This window comes from Macaca fascicularis, chromosome 14, assembly GCF_037993035.2.
Source record: "Macaca fascicularis isolate 582-1 chromosome 14, T2T-MFA8v1.1".
NCBI lineage: Eukaryota > Metazoa > Chordata > Mammalia > Primates > Cercopithecidae > Macaca > Macaca fascicularis.
The window spans coordinates 39,792,052-39,812,194 of NC_088388.1; positions in this window are offsets into that span (position 1 = coordinate 39,792,052).

A 20,143-nucleotide genomic window follows, 5' to 3' on the forward strand; every position below is an offset into this window, starting at 1 on the left:
TCAAGTGAGAGGAGTGTTTTTGTTTATATGTAAATTGAATAAAGCATAATTATTATGCTTCCAGGATTTGTCCATTCAGTATAATATTGGCTGTGGGTTTGTCATAAATAGCTCTTATTATTTTGAGATACATTCCATCAATACTTAGTTTATTGAGAGTTTTTAGCATGCAGTGGTGTTGAATTTTATCAAAGGTCTTTTCTGCATCTATTGAGATTATCATGTGTTTTTGTCATTGATTCTGTCTATGTGATGAATTACATTTACTGATTTACATATGTTGAATCAGCCTTGCATCCCAGGGATGAAGCTGACTTGATTGTGATGGATAAGCTTTTTGATGTACTGCTGGATTCGGTTTGCTAGTATTTTATTGAGGATTTTCACATCGATGTTCATCAGGAATACTGACCTAAAATTTTCTTTTTTGTGTGTGTGTCTCTGCCAGGTTTTGGTATCAGGATGATACTGGCATTGTAAAATGAGTTAGGGAGGTGTCTATCTTTTTATATTATTTGGAATAATTTCAGAAGGAATGGTACCAATCCTCTTTGTATCTCTGGTAGAATTCGGCTGTGAATCTGTCTGGTCCTGGGCTTTTGTTTTTGTTTTTGTTTTGTAGGCTATTATTTACTGCCTCAATTTCAGAACTTGTTATTGGTCTATTCTGGGATTCGACTTCTTCCTGGTTTAATCTTGGCAGGGTGTACATGTCCAAGAATTTATCAATTTCTTCTAGATTTTCTAGTTTATTTGCGTAGGGATGATTATAGTATTCTCTAGTGGCAGTTTGTATTTATGTGGGATCAGTGGTCATATCCCTTTTATCATTTTTTATTCTGTCTATTTGATTCTTCTCTCTTTTCTTCTTTATGAGTCTGGCTAGCAGTCTATCTACTTTGTTAATCTTTTCAAAAAACTACCTCCTGGATTCATTGATTTTTTGAAAGGATTATTGTGTCTATCTCCTTCAGTTCTGCTCTGATCTTTGTTATTTCTTGTCTTCTGCTAGCTTTGAATGTGTTTGCTCTTGCTTATCTAGTTTTTTTTAATTGTGATGTTAGGGTATCAATTTTAGATCTCTTCTGCTTTCTTTTGTGGGGATTTAGTGCTATAAATTTCCCTCTAAACACTGCTTTAGCTACGTCCCAGAGATCCTGGTATGTTGTATCTTTGTTCTCATTGGTTTCAAAAAACTTATTTATTTCTGTCTTAATTTTGTTATTTACCCAGTAGTCATTCAGGATCAAGTTATTCAGTTTCCATGTAATTGTGGGGTTTTGAGTGAATTTCTTAATTCTGAGTCCTAATTTGATCACACTGTGGTCTGAGAGACTGTTATGATTTCTGTTCTTTTGCATTTGCTAAGGAATGTTCTACTTCCAAATATGTGGTCAATTTTAGAATAAGTGCAATGTGGTGCTAAGAAAAAAGTATATTCTGTTGATTTGGGGTGGAGAATTCTGTAGATATCTATTAGGTCCGCTTGATCCAGAGCTGAGTTTAAGTCCTGAATATCCTTGTTATTTTCTGTCTTGCTGATCTGTCTAATGTTGACAGTGGGGTGTTAAAGTCTCCCACTATTATTGTCTGGGAGTCTCAGCTGAAAATCTCTTTAGGCTGATAAGCAACTTCAGCAAAGTTTCAAGATGCAAAATCAATGTGCAAAAATCACAAGCATTCCTATATACCAATAATAGACAAACAGAGAGCCAAATCATGAGCGAACTCCCATTCACAATTGCTACAAAGACAATAAAATACCTAGGCAAACAACTTACAGACTTGTGAGGGACCTCTTCAATAAGAACTCTAAACCACTGCTCAAGAAAATAAGAGAGGACACAAACAAATGGAAAAACATTCCTTGCTCATGGATAGGAAGAATCAATATCATGAAAATGGCCATACTGCCCAAAGTAATGTATAGAATCAGTGCTATCCTCATCAAGCTACCATTTTCTTTCTTCACAGAATTGTAAAAAAAAAAAAAAAAAAAAATTTAAATTTCATATGGAACCAAAGAAGAGCCCATATAGCCAAGACAATCCTAAGCAAAAAGAACAGAGCTGAAGGCATCACACTGCCTGACTTCAAACTATACTACAAGGCTACAGTAACCAGAGCAGCATGGTGCTGATACCAAAACAGACACATTGGCCAATGGAACAGAACAGAAGCCTCAGAAATAATGCTACAAATCTACAACCATCTGATCTTTGACAAACATGACAAAAACAAGAAATTGGGAAAGGATTCCCTGTTTAATAAATGGTGTTGGGAAAATTGGCTACCATATGCAGAAAACTGAAACTGGACCCCTTCCTTACATCTTATACAAAAATTAACTCAAGATGGATTAAAGACTTAAACCTAAGACCTAAAACCATAAAAACCCTAGAAGAAAACCTAGTCAATATCATTCAGGACATAGGCAGGGGCAAAGACTTCATGACTAAAACACAAAAAGCAATGGCAACAAAAGCCAAACTTAACAAATGGGATCTAATTAAACTAAAGCGCTTCTGCACAGCAAAAGAAACTATCATCAGAGTGAACAGGCAACCTACAGAACAGGAGAATATTTTTGTAATGTATCCATCTGACAAAGGGCTAATATCCAGAATCTATGAAGAACTTAAATAAATTTACAAGGAAAAAACCAAACAACTCCATCAAAAAGTAGGCAAAGGATATGAACAGACACTTCTCAAAAGAAGACATTTATGCAGTCAACAAACCTATGAAAAAAAGCTCATCATTACTGATCATTAGAGAAATGCAAATCAAAGCCACAATGAGATACCTAATCTCATACCATTTAGAATGGTGATTATCAGTCAGGAAACAATAGATGGTGATGAGGATATTGAGAAATAGGAACGCTTTTACACTGTTGGTGGGAGTGTAAATTAGTTCAGCCATCGTGGAAGACTGTGTGGTGATTCCTCAAGGATTTAGAACTAGAAATACCATTTGACCCAGCAATCCCATTATTGGGTATATACCCAAAAGATTATAAATCATTCTACTACAAAGACAAATGCACATGTATAATTACTGCAGCACTTTTCACAATAGCAAATACTTGCAACCAACCCAAATGCCCATCAATGATAGACTGGATAAAGAAAACATGGCACATACACACAATGGAATACTATGCAGCCATAAAAAAGGATAACTTCATGTCTTTTGCAGGGCCATGTATGAAGCTGGAAACCATCATTCTCAGCAAACTAACACAGGAACAGAAAACCAAACACCATATATTCTCACTCGTAAGTGGAAGTTGAACAATGAGAACACATGGACACAAGGAGGGGAACATCACACACTAGAGCCTGCCGGGGTATGAGATGGTAGGGGAGTCAGGGTATGAGGTGGTAGGGGAGGCACAGCATTAGGAGAAATACCTAATGTAGATGACGGCTTGATGTGTGCAGCAGACTACCATGGCAGGTGTATACCTATGTAAAAAACTTGCACCTTCTGTACATGTACCCCAGAACTTAAGTATAATAATAGAAAAGAATATACATTGTTGCATCATTGTAGAGTCAGTGTTTACCAGGATGAAACAAGAGAGAGGCAGCCACAATCATAGTAATAACTGAGGCCTAAGAGATATGACGTAGCAAGTTGACAAGTGAAAAATTATCATAGCAGGAGAATCTTTAGAGCTACACACACACACACACACACACACACACACGTGTACCCACTCACACATACAAATCTGAGTGAGTTTTGTCCAATGGATCCTCATTGAAATTTAAGAAATCTTGGTAAGGACCTGAAATTAGCATCAAATATGGAAATATGTCTCCACAATTTTGTTTCATCTAAGAAATAAAGGAAAAGTTAATATCAAAATATTGGAGGGCTTTAGCAGAATACTGGGAGTATAGAGTTTTTAAGAATTAACTTATTAATTAAAAACTGGAGCTATACTGAATAAAATTTTAAGGATTTAGCAAAATACATGAAAATAATTTGTATAAACTTTGACACTTTAAGCCTTTGAATGTGAAATATAATAATTGTTAATCAGAAAGTATGGTTTCTAGTCATGTTTCTTACATTTGCTCAGATGGAAAAAATGAGAATATCTGTTGTATTTTGCATATTTTAAATAACTATTTGTTGACAACTCCTTATGTAAGGAAAGAAAGCAATAATTATTTGTTGAAAATTTCTCATATAAGGAAAGAAAGCAAGATTTGTCTTGCTTTCTTAAATCTGTCTCTAGAACTTTTCTTAGTATGCGTGAATTCACTAATAGGAAAAAAAAAAAAGATGCTGGCCCTGTGATTTTAAACAATCCTAAAAGAAACCCAGATGAAATAATAATTGTGACTGTTCATTGAGCACCTATGAAAATTTGACATTAATAAAGTTTAGCTTACTTAATTATTGACGTATACTTCAAAATTAATTTTTCTTTTTTATAGAAAAGAAAAAAACTCTAGTAGGAGATATTCAAGAGATGATTCAAGCAAATAGCTTGTTCAATATGTGTTCCGCAGATAGCAATTAGGACATATTTTATCCATAGATTACAGGAAAAAAAATAATCTTGCTTAAAAAGTCATTTGGTATTCTGGGGAATCTGTTAAGGCCAGAGGAACTTCTGGTCTCAGGACCTCTTTATTGTTTTCTAGGTAGTTGTCAGCATACTCATTCTAAGGAAATAACCTGAAATGGTGTAAAAGCAATTCTTAAGGGAATTGCATGAGCACTTTGCAAAAATCTAACATGCAATGCCACTTAACTTCTCAGGTGTCCTAGGACTGTTCCTAACTGTTTGTTCGTGTATTTGCTTGCCTCAATCAATACTCTATTAGGTGCAGCAGTTTTATTGCGCTCAGCCATAAAGTGGTTTGACTAGATTTTCCATCCTGTTGCTTCATTAAAGGACAAGGAGCCCCCCATATAATGTTACTAGACTACTATAGACAATAAGTCCATGTAATGATAGTGAACAAAATCAATCTTGTCCAATACTAAATTTAATGAAAAGCAATTCCCACAATTACTAGTAGATCATCTGGATTTTCTTACTAGTTCAGTTAAACTTGTTCAAGGATCCACTGACACTCTTGAATGTGTTGCTTTTTTTTTTTTTTTTACATTATTGTAAACGACTCACAATTCTATATATACATATATACATATATATACACACACATATATACACATATATATACACACATATATATATGCAAGCTGGTGAGATCAGTGCTCAGAATGCAGGCAAATTATTAGTAAGTCAACTTAGTGAGATATTCACAACAAAATTGTCCTGCCTTTATAAGATATGCCTCACTGAGTTTCACATGGTTCACAGAGTTACAAAGGCTTCTAATATTTTGATTGTAAAGTAACATGCAAAGCACAGTAAATATTCCAAATTATCATAAGTGATAGTAATGTCATATTCAATGGGCATAATTATTGCTCATTGAAGACAAGACAGATGTTGTTTTTAAAATTGTTTTGTTAATCTTCTTTCAGAAGGTTTTTGAGCGAGGTTGATACAAAAGGCATGTCCAGTTGTAAAGTAAAATATTTAATTTAGATGAGAATAAAATAAAATGACATAGAGGACTGTGGGTGTTGTTATTTTCAAAACTGGTGGACTGGTGATGATATTTGCAGTTTGTCATTGCATTTGCCTCTGTGGAGTCTCTTGGAAGTTAAGGATGGATGGATGGATGAAAAGATAGATAGACAGATGAATAGATAGATAGATAGAATTTTTATATTCTTATTTTATTCATAGTAGTTGACATTATTTGAATGTTTAATATTGTTAGGGCATTGTGAGAAATTGTCTTCTCATTTAATTCTCACAACGTGTGAAATGTGTAATATTATTACCTTTTTTGTACAGACAAGAAAATAAAGATTTATAAAGGTTTATGTAACTTATTGAAGGTCATAAGTCTCTAAATGTCAAAGGCAGGTTGCAAATTCAGAATATCTCATTGTCATTACTTTTCAGCTTCTGTTCATTGGTGAGTGAATTATATGAGGACTCTTTGTCAGAGTATTGGATTATATACTGATCAAGGTTTATAATGCCGTATCTATTACTGTCTTTTTAGCACAAGGAGGATTCATAGAAAGCTATTGATACGAAATTCAGTTTTCTCAGTTTTGTTTCACCTATCTCATCTAAAACAGCTATGAAGTAAATAAAAGTTCATATGTGATTCTTAGCCTTAAATTTGACACACTGTAAAAGTGAATTTTAATAATTGAGCATAGTTTTATTTTCAGATTTGAAGAAGAGAATATATCAAAATCTCCCAGTACAGTGGCTTATCTATTATGTTTTAATAAATATTGTTTTTCTTTATTTCCTTCATGATTATATAAAAAAAGAAATTTCTGTGTAAACACTATGTCCATGTTATTCCATACCATAGACCTCTAAATCATTAACTGTAACTTACTGATTTTGTTGATATTATGATCAGTGTTGATTTGTCCATGATTAATTTTTATTCAACTGATATTTTGAAGTATTACACTACATTAGTTTGTGAAGCTTTCCCAGCACCATCTTTGCTGTATGGCTTCAAGTCAGAATGGCCAAAAAAGAAATTTCCATGAGACTTGTACCGCAGAAGAGAAGCAGCAACATTGCACTTGAGAGGCCATTGAAGTTAGATATAGAACCAATAATCACAAAGATGCTCATTGGGTTCCATTTGAACTGACACTTCCTGACTTTGCATCCAACTTTTCCTATGTTCAATGCTAGTAGTACCAGGAGCATCACTAGATGCTTGGCTAGAGATTCACAGAGGAAGTACATACACACAGGCAATAGCTCCCCACAGACTTGTATATACATTCTTCTTTCATGATTTTATTTAATTCAGTTGATGTACTTTTCCTTTTCTGGTTTTTATGATCCAACTTGTCTATTCAAGCTAGTGCTTCAGACAGACATGTTAAGGATCTTTTCTGCAACCCTCTGATTTACCCTTCCAGACTTCATGTCTCCATCAACTCCCACTGGTGTATAAGATCTAATTCATAGATAAGTTATTCTTATTATTAAACATTATTTTGTAATATTTATGGGAAACAAAGAGTGGTTCTACTTCTTTCTTTTTTTTTTTTTTTTTTTTGAGACGGAGTCTCGCTCTGTCACCCAGGCTGGAGTGCAGTGGCGCGATCTCGGCTCACTGCAAGCTCCGCCTCCCGGGTTCACGCCATTCTCCTGCCTCAGCCTCCCGAGTAGCTGGGACTACAGGCGCCCACAACCGCGCCCGGCTAATTTTTTGTATTTTTAGTAGAGACGGGGTTTCACCGTGGTCTCGATCTCCTGACCTTGTGATCCGCCCGCCTCGGCCTCCCAAAGTGCTGGGATTACAGGCGTGAGCCACCGCGCCCGGCGAGTGGTTCTACTTCTTTAGGTGAACCTGAATTAATACAAATGTCCAAAAGTCTACCTTTTATTGATGTTTTATAAATTGTTATAATAATTTTGATGAATATATTAGTAAAATTATTACATTTTCACTTTCTTCTTACTAATTCCTCTTATTTTCTCTTAATTATTTAAACCTAGATGTGCAACTTATTTTCCATGGAAGAGATTAGGCAAATTAACACAAAGGGTCATGCTTCTGAATTCTTTCCACCCTATTCTAACTTTAATAAATCGACAATGGAGACAGTAGTATGGAAATTTATTATTTTCAGTTGTAAGAGTCAGGAACTTGAGAAAAAAGGCCTCTATTGCAACATTAAAATTTAAACTTTTGAAGGAAGACGGCATAACATTTATCTCTGAAAAATAAATTATTCAAACAGGAACAAAGAAACTTTTTGTGATAAAATGTTCTAACAGTTCATTGTGGTGCTGGTTGCAAAGTAATATACAATAATTTAAAATAATTAAATTGCATAAAGTGATTATAAAATGAAACTTATTTAGATCTAGTTTTCCCCTTCTAAGTAGTAAGAGTTGGACCAGTTCTGGAAAGACGAAGATTTACAGGGCTTTAAAGAGCCTGGCATTCTGATCTTTCCAGTGCTAAACTCCTATGTGGTGCTGCATTAGTTGACAGTCTTTGCAGATAATTTGGTTAGCTTGCAGTGTATCATATTACAAACAGTGTATTTTATTGTACAGCGATCATATTTTCCAATGTACAGAGAAATTACCATTACACTTCTTGTCCCAGATTAATTATTACTAGTTTCCAATTTCACCCTAGAAATTAATCGAACAATACATTTCTGTATTTAGTGCTAAACAATAAAATCATAATTACTACCGAAGGTCTCCAGATCTTACACATTTCAATATGAAATAAAGAGAAGCATCTACTAATACCCTTATGGTCCCCCATGTAGACAATGGAAATTGACAAACTCGTAATAAAGGATGGAAAGCAAACTGAAGAGAGGACAACAAAATGTAGAGTGTGTGAACCTTGCAAATAGGGGCCCATGAAGGGAACTGCAAAGCTGCAGGGACCTGACAAGATAACCCCAAACCAGAAGCTAAAGGGAGAGAGAACAATACAAATAATTATTATACACCTGCCAGTTCTTGCAGCAGCCAAATAATTTTTATTATGAAAAGTGAGAATTTTAAAGCCTTAAATTTACACAGGACAGACTGAATTTTGTTAGGCTGGTAATGCAATTTTGTGCTCACTCTTTTCAAATAGACTTTCTCTGTTTCTTGTACATATAACACGCAAGTGTTCATCTCCCTCAATCACAGTCATAAGATGTCTATGTATCCCAGTTCCAAATTCCTGAGTATCTGAGCAATCTGTAGACTAGCGATTCAATCAACTGTAGCATTCGGGCAGGGTTAGGATTTCTAGAGTCTTTTACCTGGAGGATGGAAAAAGGGTGAGCTTCCCAGAAAAAAAGTGACATAGTGAATATGCAAACATCCAAAAGATGCCTACTACAGCAATATAGAGTGGCTTATATAGATTATAGTGTTTAATCTTTCACTCTTCTCAGTAATTTTTCAGAGCATGCTAGTTAGGAGTCTAAAAAGGAAACAAATATGCAGTTTGCTCATGGTGTCAAGCAGAATAAATATATTACTCTGAATGATCCACATTTATATATTATACCCTTTCTTTGAGTGTCAGTGACCTCTTTGAATATGAGAGAGTATCACTTTTGTGATTATGTTACATGGCAAAATCGAATTTTGCAAATGGAATTAAGGTTTCTAATTAGAGCTAATCAAATATGAAATTACCTAGTGGCCCTTATCTAGCTAAGTAAGCTTTTAAAACAAAGTCTGGTGGTCAGAGTAACTCTCCCTTGCTGGCCCTGCAAAAACAGCCTCCATAAATTCTATAGCTTCAAGGAAATGAAATTTTCTAAAAACTTCATGAGCTTGAAAGGGAACCTGAATTTCAGATAAGTAACCCTGATTGACACCTTAATTTTAGTTTTTTGAAACCTTGAGCAGAGAACTCTACTATGCCCACACTTCTGATCTATGGACAATGTGGGATAATAAGTGAGCATTGTCTAAAACATCTTCGTTTGTGTAATTTGTTATAAAACTATGTAATGCAACCAGAGTCACAAAGCTGACTGTCAGGTCTAGGATTTGCATCCAGTCTGAGCTAAATTCAAAGCCTGAAAAGAGTCCCAATAAAACAAACATGAAAGCTTCCGATTTGCTGTGTATTGTGTGTGTTTGTGCACATGCGCATGTGTGCATGAAAGAGAGAAAAACAGGTACAAAAGAACAACAAGGAAGGAAGAAAAGGAGAAAGGGAGGAAGGAAGGAAAGCAGTACTAATCATGTACACTTTTTCTGGAAGATTATTGTTTCTTCAATTAACGGCACTAATCATGAAAGACACAATACTTATGCGTCAGAGCTTATAAATTGTTTCCTTATATTATATTACTAGTAAATAAGAAGACCAATAAAAATTATGTTCTTGTGGAAAAAAAGTGTTAAGTTTCTATTTCAAAAAAGAGACAGAAAACTATGATATGTTCAGTCAAGTAATTACTTTAGCTTTTCCATGCCCTAACCTTTGGATTTGATAAGATTTTGTGTAGGTACCTAGCACCACAGCATATATTGGTAACCTTGGTCTGTAGGACTGATAGTTACCCCTAGGTGCATGTTCTGTTAATGTGTTCTATACATTGTACAACAAAATTTTCTACAGTGCTATTGTAAAACATAATATGAGTAGCTTGGGAAAGCATGATGAATGTTCAATGCTTGGAAGATTGGTTTCAGGTAGAGGGATATTTACATGTGCCTGTGTAACTGCTTATTATAGCATAACTGTCTGTTGCACTAATCATAAATTTCAACCTTCTACAGTTTGGTAGCCCTTATTTTCTTAAATTCAGATTGAAGATAACAGAAATTGTTCCCACAAAATGTTATACAATGGTTGACTGGTTAATATTATAATATTAATTGCTTTGAAATGGCACTAAGTCTCATCTACCAGTTGAATGTGGGGTTTTTTAGGCACAAGATAGGGTGGGGTATGGCCATGGGTGGTTTAGGAAAAGGCAGCATTCTAGTGGAAAAGCAGAGATACAAGTTCTCACTTTGTGCTGTGGTTTCAGGCTTTTTGGCTTGAAGGTAGGGTTTTGCTAAGGACCCACCCTTTTCTACCTAGAATTTGTCTGCCTCTTGTCCCTATTAATGTTGAATTTTATTGAAAACCTTTTCTGCAGCTATTGAAATATATGTGTGATGAGTCACATTTATTGATTTGAGTATATTGTGCCTATTCCAACCTTACATTCTAGGAATAAAGCCTATTTGATTGTGGTGGATGAGCTTTTGGATGTGCTGCTGGATTGGGTTTGCTAATATTTTGCTGAAGATTTTTGCATCGATATTCTTCCAGGATATTGGCCTGAAGGTTTTTGTTGTTGTTTTTGTTGTTATGTCTCTACCAGGTTTGGTTCCAAAATGTTGCTGACCATATAGAATGAGTTAGGGATGAGACTCTTCTCCTCAGTGTTTGGGAAAGTTTCAGTGGAATGATACCAACTCCTCTTTATACATCTAGTAAAATTTAGCTATGAATCTGTTTGGCTTTTTGTTACTGGTAGTGGTAGGTTTTTATTACTGATTCCATTTCAGAACTCGTTATTAGTCTCTTCAAGGATTCAGTTTCTTCCTGGTTCAATCTTGGGATGTTGTATGTGTTCAGGAATTCATCCATTTCTTCTAACTTTTCTAGTTGGTGTGCATAAAATTGTTTATGGCAGTCTCTGAGATTTTTTTTTTTATTTCTGTAATTCAGTGGCAATGTCCCCTTTGCTATTTCTGATTGTATTTATTTGGATCTTCCCTCTTTTGTATTTTATTTGTCTAGATAGCTGTCTTATTATTTTTTTCATAGATAAATTCCTAAGTTGTTAATCTTTTGTATGTTTTCTTACATCTCATTTTTCTTCAATTCAGCTCTGATTTTGGTTATTTCTTCTGGTAATTTTTTTTTTTCTTTTTTTTCTAGATCCTCTAGTTGTGATGTTTGGTTGTTAATTTGAGATTGTTGTAACTTTTTGGTTTTGGTGCTTAGTGCTGTGAACTTCCCTCTTAACATCGCCTAGGCTATGTCCCAAAGATTTGTTGAATCTTTGTTCTCATTAGTTTCATAGTATTTCTTGGTTCCTACCTTAATTTCATTATTTACCTAAAAGTCATTTAGTGTGAGATTGTTTAATTTTCATGTAGTTGTATGATTTTGAGATATTTTCTTAGTATTGATTCCTATTTTTATTGTGCTGTGGTCTAACAGTGTGGTTGGTATGATTTCAGTTTTTCTGAATTTGCTAAGGTTTTTTTTTTAATGTCTGATTATCTGATCAATTTTACTGGAAATGACATGTTGTGATGAGAAGAATGTATATCATGTTCTTTTGGGGTAAAGAGCTTTGTAGATGTCTAGTAGGACTATTTGGTAAAGTATCGAATTCAACTCCTAAATATCTTTGTTAATTTTCTTTGTTAATCTCTGTTAATTTGATAATCTGTCTGATATGGTCATTTGGGTGTTATAGATTCCTACTATTATTGTGTGGAAATCTAAGTCTCTTCAGAGGTCTGTAGGAACTTGCTTTGTGAATCTGGATGCTCTTGTGTTGGGTGCATATATATTTAGGATAGTTAGGTCTTCTTGTTGAATTGAACCCTATAGCAGTATGTAATTTCCTTTTTTAAAATCTTTGTTGCTTTAAAGTCTGTTTTGTCTGAAATTAGAATAGCAAACTCTGGTAATTTATACTTTCCATTTTCTTGGTAGATTTTTGTCTATCCCTTTACTGTGATCCTATGGGTGTCATTGCATGTGAGATAGACCTCTTGAAGACAGCATTCTCTGTGTCTTGCTTCTTTATCAAGCTTGCCCCTCTGTGCCTTTTAAATGGAGGCATTTAGCCCATTTTTATTCAAGGTTAATATTTACATTGTGGATTTGATCATATCATTGTGTTGTTAGCTGGTATTTATGCAAACTTGTTTGTGTGGTTGCTTTGTAGTGTCAATGGTCTGTGTACTTAAGTGTGTGTTTGTGGCGGCTAGTAACAGTCTTTCCTTTCCATATGTAGTGCTCCTTTTAGGACCTCTTGTTAGGCAAGTATGGTGATAAAAAATTCCCTCAGCACTTGCTTCTCTAAAACGGATTCTGTTTCTCATTCACTTACAAAGCTTAGTTTGGCTACATGCAAAATTCTTGGTTGGAATTTCTTTCTTTCAGAATTCTGAATATAGGCCCCCTTTTCATCTGGCTTGTAGAGTTTCTGCTGAAAGATCTGCTGTTAGCCTGACGGGGTTCTTTTTGTAGGTGACCTGTCCCTTCTTTCTAGTTTCCTTTAGCATTTTTTTTTCTTCCATTTTGACCTTGGGGAATCTGATGATTATGTGTCTTAGAGGATGGTCTTTTGTAGTATCTTGTATGGGTTCTCTGAATTTCCTGGATTTGAATTTTGGCCTCTCTAGTGAAGTTGAGGAAGATTTGTGTTTTCCAAGTTGATTGCTTTTTCCCTAGCTGTTTCAGGGATGCCCATGAGTCAAATCTGGTCTCTTTACATAATCCTATATTTCTCAGAGGTCTTGTTTATTCATCTTTTATTCTTTTTTCTTTACTTTTGATTGAATGAGTGAGTTCAAAGAACCAGTTCTCAAGCTCTGATATTCTTTCAGCTTGGTCTATTCTGCTGTTAATACTTGCAATTGAATTATGAAACACTTATAGTGCATTTTTCAGCTCTATCAGGTCAGTTTGTTTCTGCTTATAATGACTATTTTGTGTATCAGCTCCTGTATCATTTTATTGTAATCTTTATATTTCTTAGATTGGATTTTTACTTTCTCCTGAATCTCAATGATCTTCCTTCCTGTCCATATTTTGGATTCTGTTTCTGTAACATCAGCCATTTCAGCCAAGTTAAGATCCCTTACTGGGGAATTAATGTAGGCATTTGGTGGAAAAAAGACAGTCTGGCTTTTTTGAGTTGCCAGAGTTATCATGTTGTTTCTTTGTTATCTGTGTGGGTTGATGTTCCTTTAACTGTGGCATAATTTGAGTACAGTCAGTAGACTTTCTTTTCTGGATATTTTCAGAGGGCTAAGACTTTGTGTAGGGTCTTTATTTGTAGTTTAATTATTGCCCTTAGTTCCCCGGGGGGTATATTAGCAAAGTATTTTTGCTGTTGATGTTACACTGTGATGCAGTAGATGGTGCTTAAATATAATGGCCAGTAGGTAGACTCTTGTTCAGCCACACGGCTCATCTGTATTTGCTCATGAATGCAGTCATGCACCCCCTCAGTGGTCTGAAAGTGTGTGCTCCTCTTCCCCTTGAGTGTTGGTTGCAGATCGCATCTTGGCTCTCCTAAGCTGTATACCACTGATCTGGGGCGAGCTCAAGCTTTATGTTCTCTCCCCAGCTTGGAGGCAGCAGGGAACGGGATCTTGATGATGGTTGTGAGAGAGATTTTTTCACTGGTCTCTTGGGGGTTCCCTCGGAGGAATGCAGAACCACTATCAATCAGTGTGATCAGCCTGGGGTGGGGCAGTTGTGCTGTGGGCCCAAGTTAGGGGGTCTTACCCCCTTAGTAGGGAGGTCAGGGAGGTCAAGTAGGGAGGTCATCAAGGAGACAGACTGGCCTCTCCTTCTTAGGGGAACTGCAGCTTGCTGGAGGTGTGGTTGAGTTACTCAAGGGTCTTTGCTCCTTCTCCGGTCTGAGGACAGCAAGGATAGTACTACTATACTATCTAGTGGCAGTGGATAGAGGTATTTTCAGTTGCCTCTGGGAGTTCCACCTCAGAGAAACGTAAAACCAGCCCTACTGGGGTTCAGCCAGCGGCTGGGTGACTGAGCAGCTGACTCGAGCTGAGGGCTCTACCTGTTGAAGACAGTGAGATGAGAGGTGGGGTGTTGAGTGCTCTCAGGGAGGAGACACTAGGCTCCTCTCCCTATGGTGACTGTGATATGCTGGAGGCACAAGTGAAGCCCTCAGGTTCTTTGTTTCTTCATCAGAACAAAGGCTACAGGGGCAAAACCCCTGCCATTGCAATAGAGGGCCTGTCAGTTGCCTCTGGAAGCCCCTTCCTAGGGAAACACAGAGTCATTACCTGTGGGTATGCTCAGCTTGGGCTGGGGTGACTCTTGTGCTGTCTTGATCTTGGGGGCCCTGCCTGGTGATGAGTGGGGTATAGGAGCTCACAGGGAAGAGAGACTGGGCTTCTGTGTGCCCACAGAAGATAATGGCTGCTGTGTGCTGGAGGTGCTAGAGTAATGACCAGGCCTTCTGTTCCTTCCCCAGCCCGAGGTTGGTCACGGCAGTAGCACTGCAGTTGCAAAGGCAGAGGGGCTGTGGTTTGTCTCTGAAGATTCTTTCTAAGAGAAATTAAAAGCTGCCTCTGACTGAGGTGTACAGGCAGGGGAGCTGCCTGCTCCCTCTGGGAGATCTGTCCCAGGAAAGTGTTGAAAAGTATTCTAAATGTAGCTATATTCCTTAGTGTAACAACAGAATAAAAGCCATTTATCTATATGTAAATAATTTCCTTTTTATATGAACGTTGGATATTTCCAGTTAACTATCTCCTAATAAAATAAATTTGGATTAAATAAGATGTTTAAGTCATTATTTAAAGTTTTACTAGCAAGAGTTGAAGGTGATTGTCTTTCACAAATTATACCATGACATTTCTCAGTAGTCTATCATCAAAATATGTTGAGATTGTTAATATATTATAATTTGACATCACAGTTATGATAAATAATAAACTAATGTGTATTTTTAACACAAAGTATTCATAGTGGAAATTCAATGTGTTTTTTGCACATGCTACATGTTTTTTAATTTAGTCAAATAAACTGTATTGCTATTCACAAAGTGACTGTTATGTGCCAAACAATTTATATATATATATATATAAAATATAATCCTAATAATAACCTTATGAGGTAAGCATTATTATTACACTCAACTTACAGATGAGGAAACCCAGACAAATACGTATAATGTTGCTGCTTTTTGTAAGCAGCAAATTGAATATATATTTACCAATACCAAAAGAGATAATTAAGACCAATATGAAATGAAGTCACTGAAACAATGAGAACAACTTAAGTCCCCATATAAAATTAGAATACATGCAAATATATATTATACAATCATATGCAATGATGCTATATACATATATAAACATATGTGTGATAATAATGTTATATATAGGCATGTATATATATGCAATAATTGTAATGTAGGCATGTGTGCATATGTGTATGCATGTGTATGCATGGAGAAAGATCTCATTTTAGATATAAGGTTTAGTAAGTTTTCATATCAATATTAATTCAATTAATTAAATCAGCATTAATACTAATATTAATATTAATATGAAATTTTTATATTAAGACCATTGTGTAGATATCACGAAGGAAAATAGCACAGACCTGATGTTACCAGCATCTTTTTTTTTCTAATTCATCACAATTTTATGTCACCCATTAATCTTCAAATTCTCACATCACTTTACATTGAAATGGGACTGCAGCATCTGCATTAATTAAAAGAAATCTGTCTCTCAGTATATAGTAGATCAATCAAGATCTTCACGGGGTATATTGACTTGTCTAGTGTGGTCCTTACTAGCTACTGTGCGCATTTGATAAATCATAAGATGAGGAGAGTCTGTTCTTCTTTAAGAATGCCTGTCACAGCTATCTGAACCACCTCCACTGTGGCTCAGCAGCTTGGGGAGATAATAGAGGCTGACTTTTAGCAGGAGGATCATGTCTAAACAGAATTATCTCTATAAAATGATTTTATTCTCTGTGGAAGTTATTGACACTATTATTTCATGTATTATTAAATCAGGTCTCCCGTATTTCTCACTGCAAATGCCCAGGGTTTTGTTGTGTAATTATGAATTCTCTACTTCTGTATGAAATAAAATTGTACACAATAATTCTAATTATGCTCATTGTATTATCTGCAATGTGCTTTAAGCAACTTCAGTATAAGTAGTGTACAATGCCTGTGTGTGCTAGTTCTTTTTTCTACCTGGGGAAGTTAATTTTGGAACCTCACCAATCAACCATATACTCTCCAGGGATACCATTCTATAAGAGCTTTCATATGGTTATATAATTTTCACTAGACTGTGCTAATTACAATAAGTGATAAATAGTTTTTCATTGATGAAATAAATGATGTTAACATTTGTGGATTTGTTAGAAATATTGTACTCTGTACTCTGACATTATTAAGAATGTAAAAATCTAGTTCATTTTAGCAGCCAATTTCCCCATTGGTGCTCTTAGTCTAGGACTCAGATGTGGTTCTTTTGTCCTATCACCTACTAGAGCTGTGTAGTCTAGCTTGATAGAAGCTAGCCACATGAATCAATTTAAATGTAAATTCACTAAGATTAACTAAAATTAAAATCTATTACACTGCTACATTTCGAGTACTGAAAGGCCATATGTACCTAGTGGCTAGAGTGTTGGATAGCCAAGATATACCATAATATATTTTGATCACCTCAAGATGTTCTATACGCAGCAATGTACTAGAGAATTGATATTGCCTATTTGACCATAAAATTAGCTGAGCTGGCTGTTATAAATTGTTGCATCTGCCTCAAGACTGCTTTTCACACAAAGTTTTTGGTGGAGTTCTCATGAGTTTAAGATCTAAAATTTCATCAAATTTAAACAACAAGGCTATATAGTTATTGTGTATGAGTGCACATGTGTATGTGTGTATGTGTATATGTGTTTGTGACTTCTTACTATTGAAGGTTTTTAGGCAAGACCTAAGTTGAAACTTTATTTGATTTAAGCATGTTACCTTACAGAAAGGTTGTGAGGATAGTGTATAAAAATCCTCAAACCATAACTCTATAAAACCAATGAAATCTATTAGCTATCTATTGCTTCCTAGAAATTACTCCAAAACTCCGCAGCTTAATACAAGTTTTATTATCTCATTGTTTACACAGTTTAGGAATTCAGGTGTGATATCTGAATTTGAATCACAGTGTCTCCCACGTTTACAATCAAGGCGTTGATTGAAATCATCTCAAGACTTGATGAGTGGAGAATCCACTTCCAAGCTTACTCAATTGGGTCTTGTGAGGTCTCAGGCCTGGTTTTTGGAAAGAAACAACAGTTTCTTGCCACATGGGCCTCTGCATAGGGAATCTCACAATGACATATCTAGATCCATGAAAGTGAAAGGAAGAGAATGAGAAAGAACAGGAAAGGACAAGCAAGAGAAAATCATAGTCCTTTTTAACATAATCTCCAAAGAAACATTTCATCACTGTTATAGAATTTTATTTGTTATAAATGAGTCACTAGGCACAACCCACACTCAGAAGAGGATTACACAAGGATATGGGTATCAGAAGGTAAGGATCGCTGAAAACCATTTTAGAGGCTGTCTGCCACATCTCCAAAAATAACACATGGTGATAAGGTTCAGAGTGACTCATGTCACATTACAACAGATAGAAATAATAGACTGCATCTATAGAAGGATTACTAGGAGATGGACACTGAACGGAGCACTTTATTTGCATTGTCACATTTAATCCTCGAAAAAGATTATGAAGGCGGTAATATTCTCATTCTTTTGAAAAGAAAATGAGACGTAAAAATATGCATATGCACACAGAAACATAAAATTGCAACTATTATAAAAGCATAAATTTATGATTTTGCATAGCATAAAAGGCTTTTCCTCAGGATTTAAAAAATATTTATAGTAATTATAATTGAATAGACGTGTAGTGACATTTGTATTAATACATAAATTTCAGTGTTATGTAATTCAATTTTTCATAATTTTGAATAATGATGTACTAGTGAACATTTCTGCACATAAAGTTTTCTGCTTCTGTTTTGCTATAATTGTTGGATAAACCCCTTGGAGACAGATTTCGAAGTAGTTATAAATATTTCTACATATTGCCTTGTTTTTTCAAAAAGTCTATACCACCTTACAACGCAAAAAGTATAGGCATGCTCCAATTTTACTGTGTGTTGGCAGCACTGGCTTCAACAACTGTAATTTTTAATAATGTGTTAGTGTAAAAAAATAGCTCCTTGATATACCTTTATATGCATTATTTGATCTCAAATATACATTTATACACATTATTGTCACTTAACAAAGGTGAGCATTTTCACTTTTGTATATTTTACTACTTGTCTTTCTTATGTCAACTGATCATTTTGCATGCATGTAATTTTTTAAATTTTAGCAACAAATGTGGGAGGTAACATTTTGTCATTTTCTCTAAATTTGGTAATCGTGACCTGCTTATAAGAATTTTTTTAAAAAAGGGTTCACATGATCTTTCTATCTGCAACATTGTTACATCCATTTGAGTGAATAACACATAATAACACAATGTTAGATATGTAGACGATCTCTGGGAATGGTGGAATAAAAAATCCCAAAGCGCTTTCCATGTTCCCATGAGTCCAGAAACTCTTTTCAGAGAGCTGCTTTGTTGACAAGGCTTAAAATATTGAAAAGGCAAAATAGAATTGAAAGGATAAAGTTCACAAGCTAGAATTTAAAAGGAAAAGGCAAAGAACAAAGCAGGTTCATTTCCCATCAATACCCATTTTAAAAGGCAGAGTATATATTTAAAAGGCAGAGTACTATAATTCTCCAGAGTATATATTGCAAATAACATAGACAGTGGATTTAAAAGGTAATTGATTACAATGTTTGCAGGAAAACATAATCCAGAGATTGCTAAAACAGTGGTGAGGCATAAAAGACAGAGAGAGAAAGATTTTGGCAAAAGGATGGAAAGAGATTCTGATTTGTTAAATAAATTATAGACCCTTCATTTACCTTATCCCATTTTCCCTCTAGTTGCAATACTTAGAAATATAAATAAGATACCAGAGTTAGAAACTCCCACAAGTTAACTAGCCCACATTATTATATTATTTTGTAATAATTAAACATACTTCTTTCTCACTTGTAATATAAAGCAGAAGGTAACAGCTGAAGGAATATTCTGAATGAGTAGAAAATCTTCCATAAGTTTTCATTTCCTGTTCTGACTGAGAAAACATACCCTTCACAATCTGATTCCTCCACTGAGGCTGACTCACTCTCCTTAGCAACATGGAATAGAAATGCCTCGGCTAATTTTGCTATCCATCTAACGTGACTGGATATAAGTATTCTGTCCCTAAATCTGTCAAATCATCACCTTGGATACATTTTTGTATCTGGGGAAGATAGAGTCTTAACATGAATAAATATATGCTCTGAAATGTTTGGATTGATTTTTGAGGCAGAATGCAGACTGGTGGTATGGGATTTTAATGGTCCTGCTCTACACTAAAATTTTACAAGGGACCAAAGTCAGCCACAAGTTTGAATCGTAACTCCATCATCTTCAGTGCTATGACTGTCAAAGTGCTGGGTTTTTTTCCAACATATGAAATATTGAGAAAATGCCACTTGAGGGGTTGGCAGGATTAAAATCTGCTTTGTAGTGGAAATCTTGTAAAGGAGCTAGTCCTAGGAAGAAATACGATGCTGTCAAATGCAGCATTTTCCTCCATTTCATTTGTATTTAAAAGACGTTGATGTTGGAAGTTGGTGG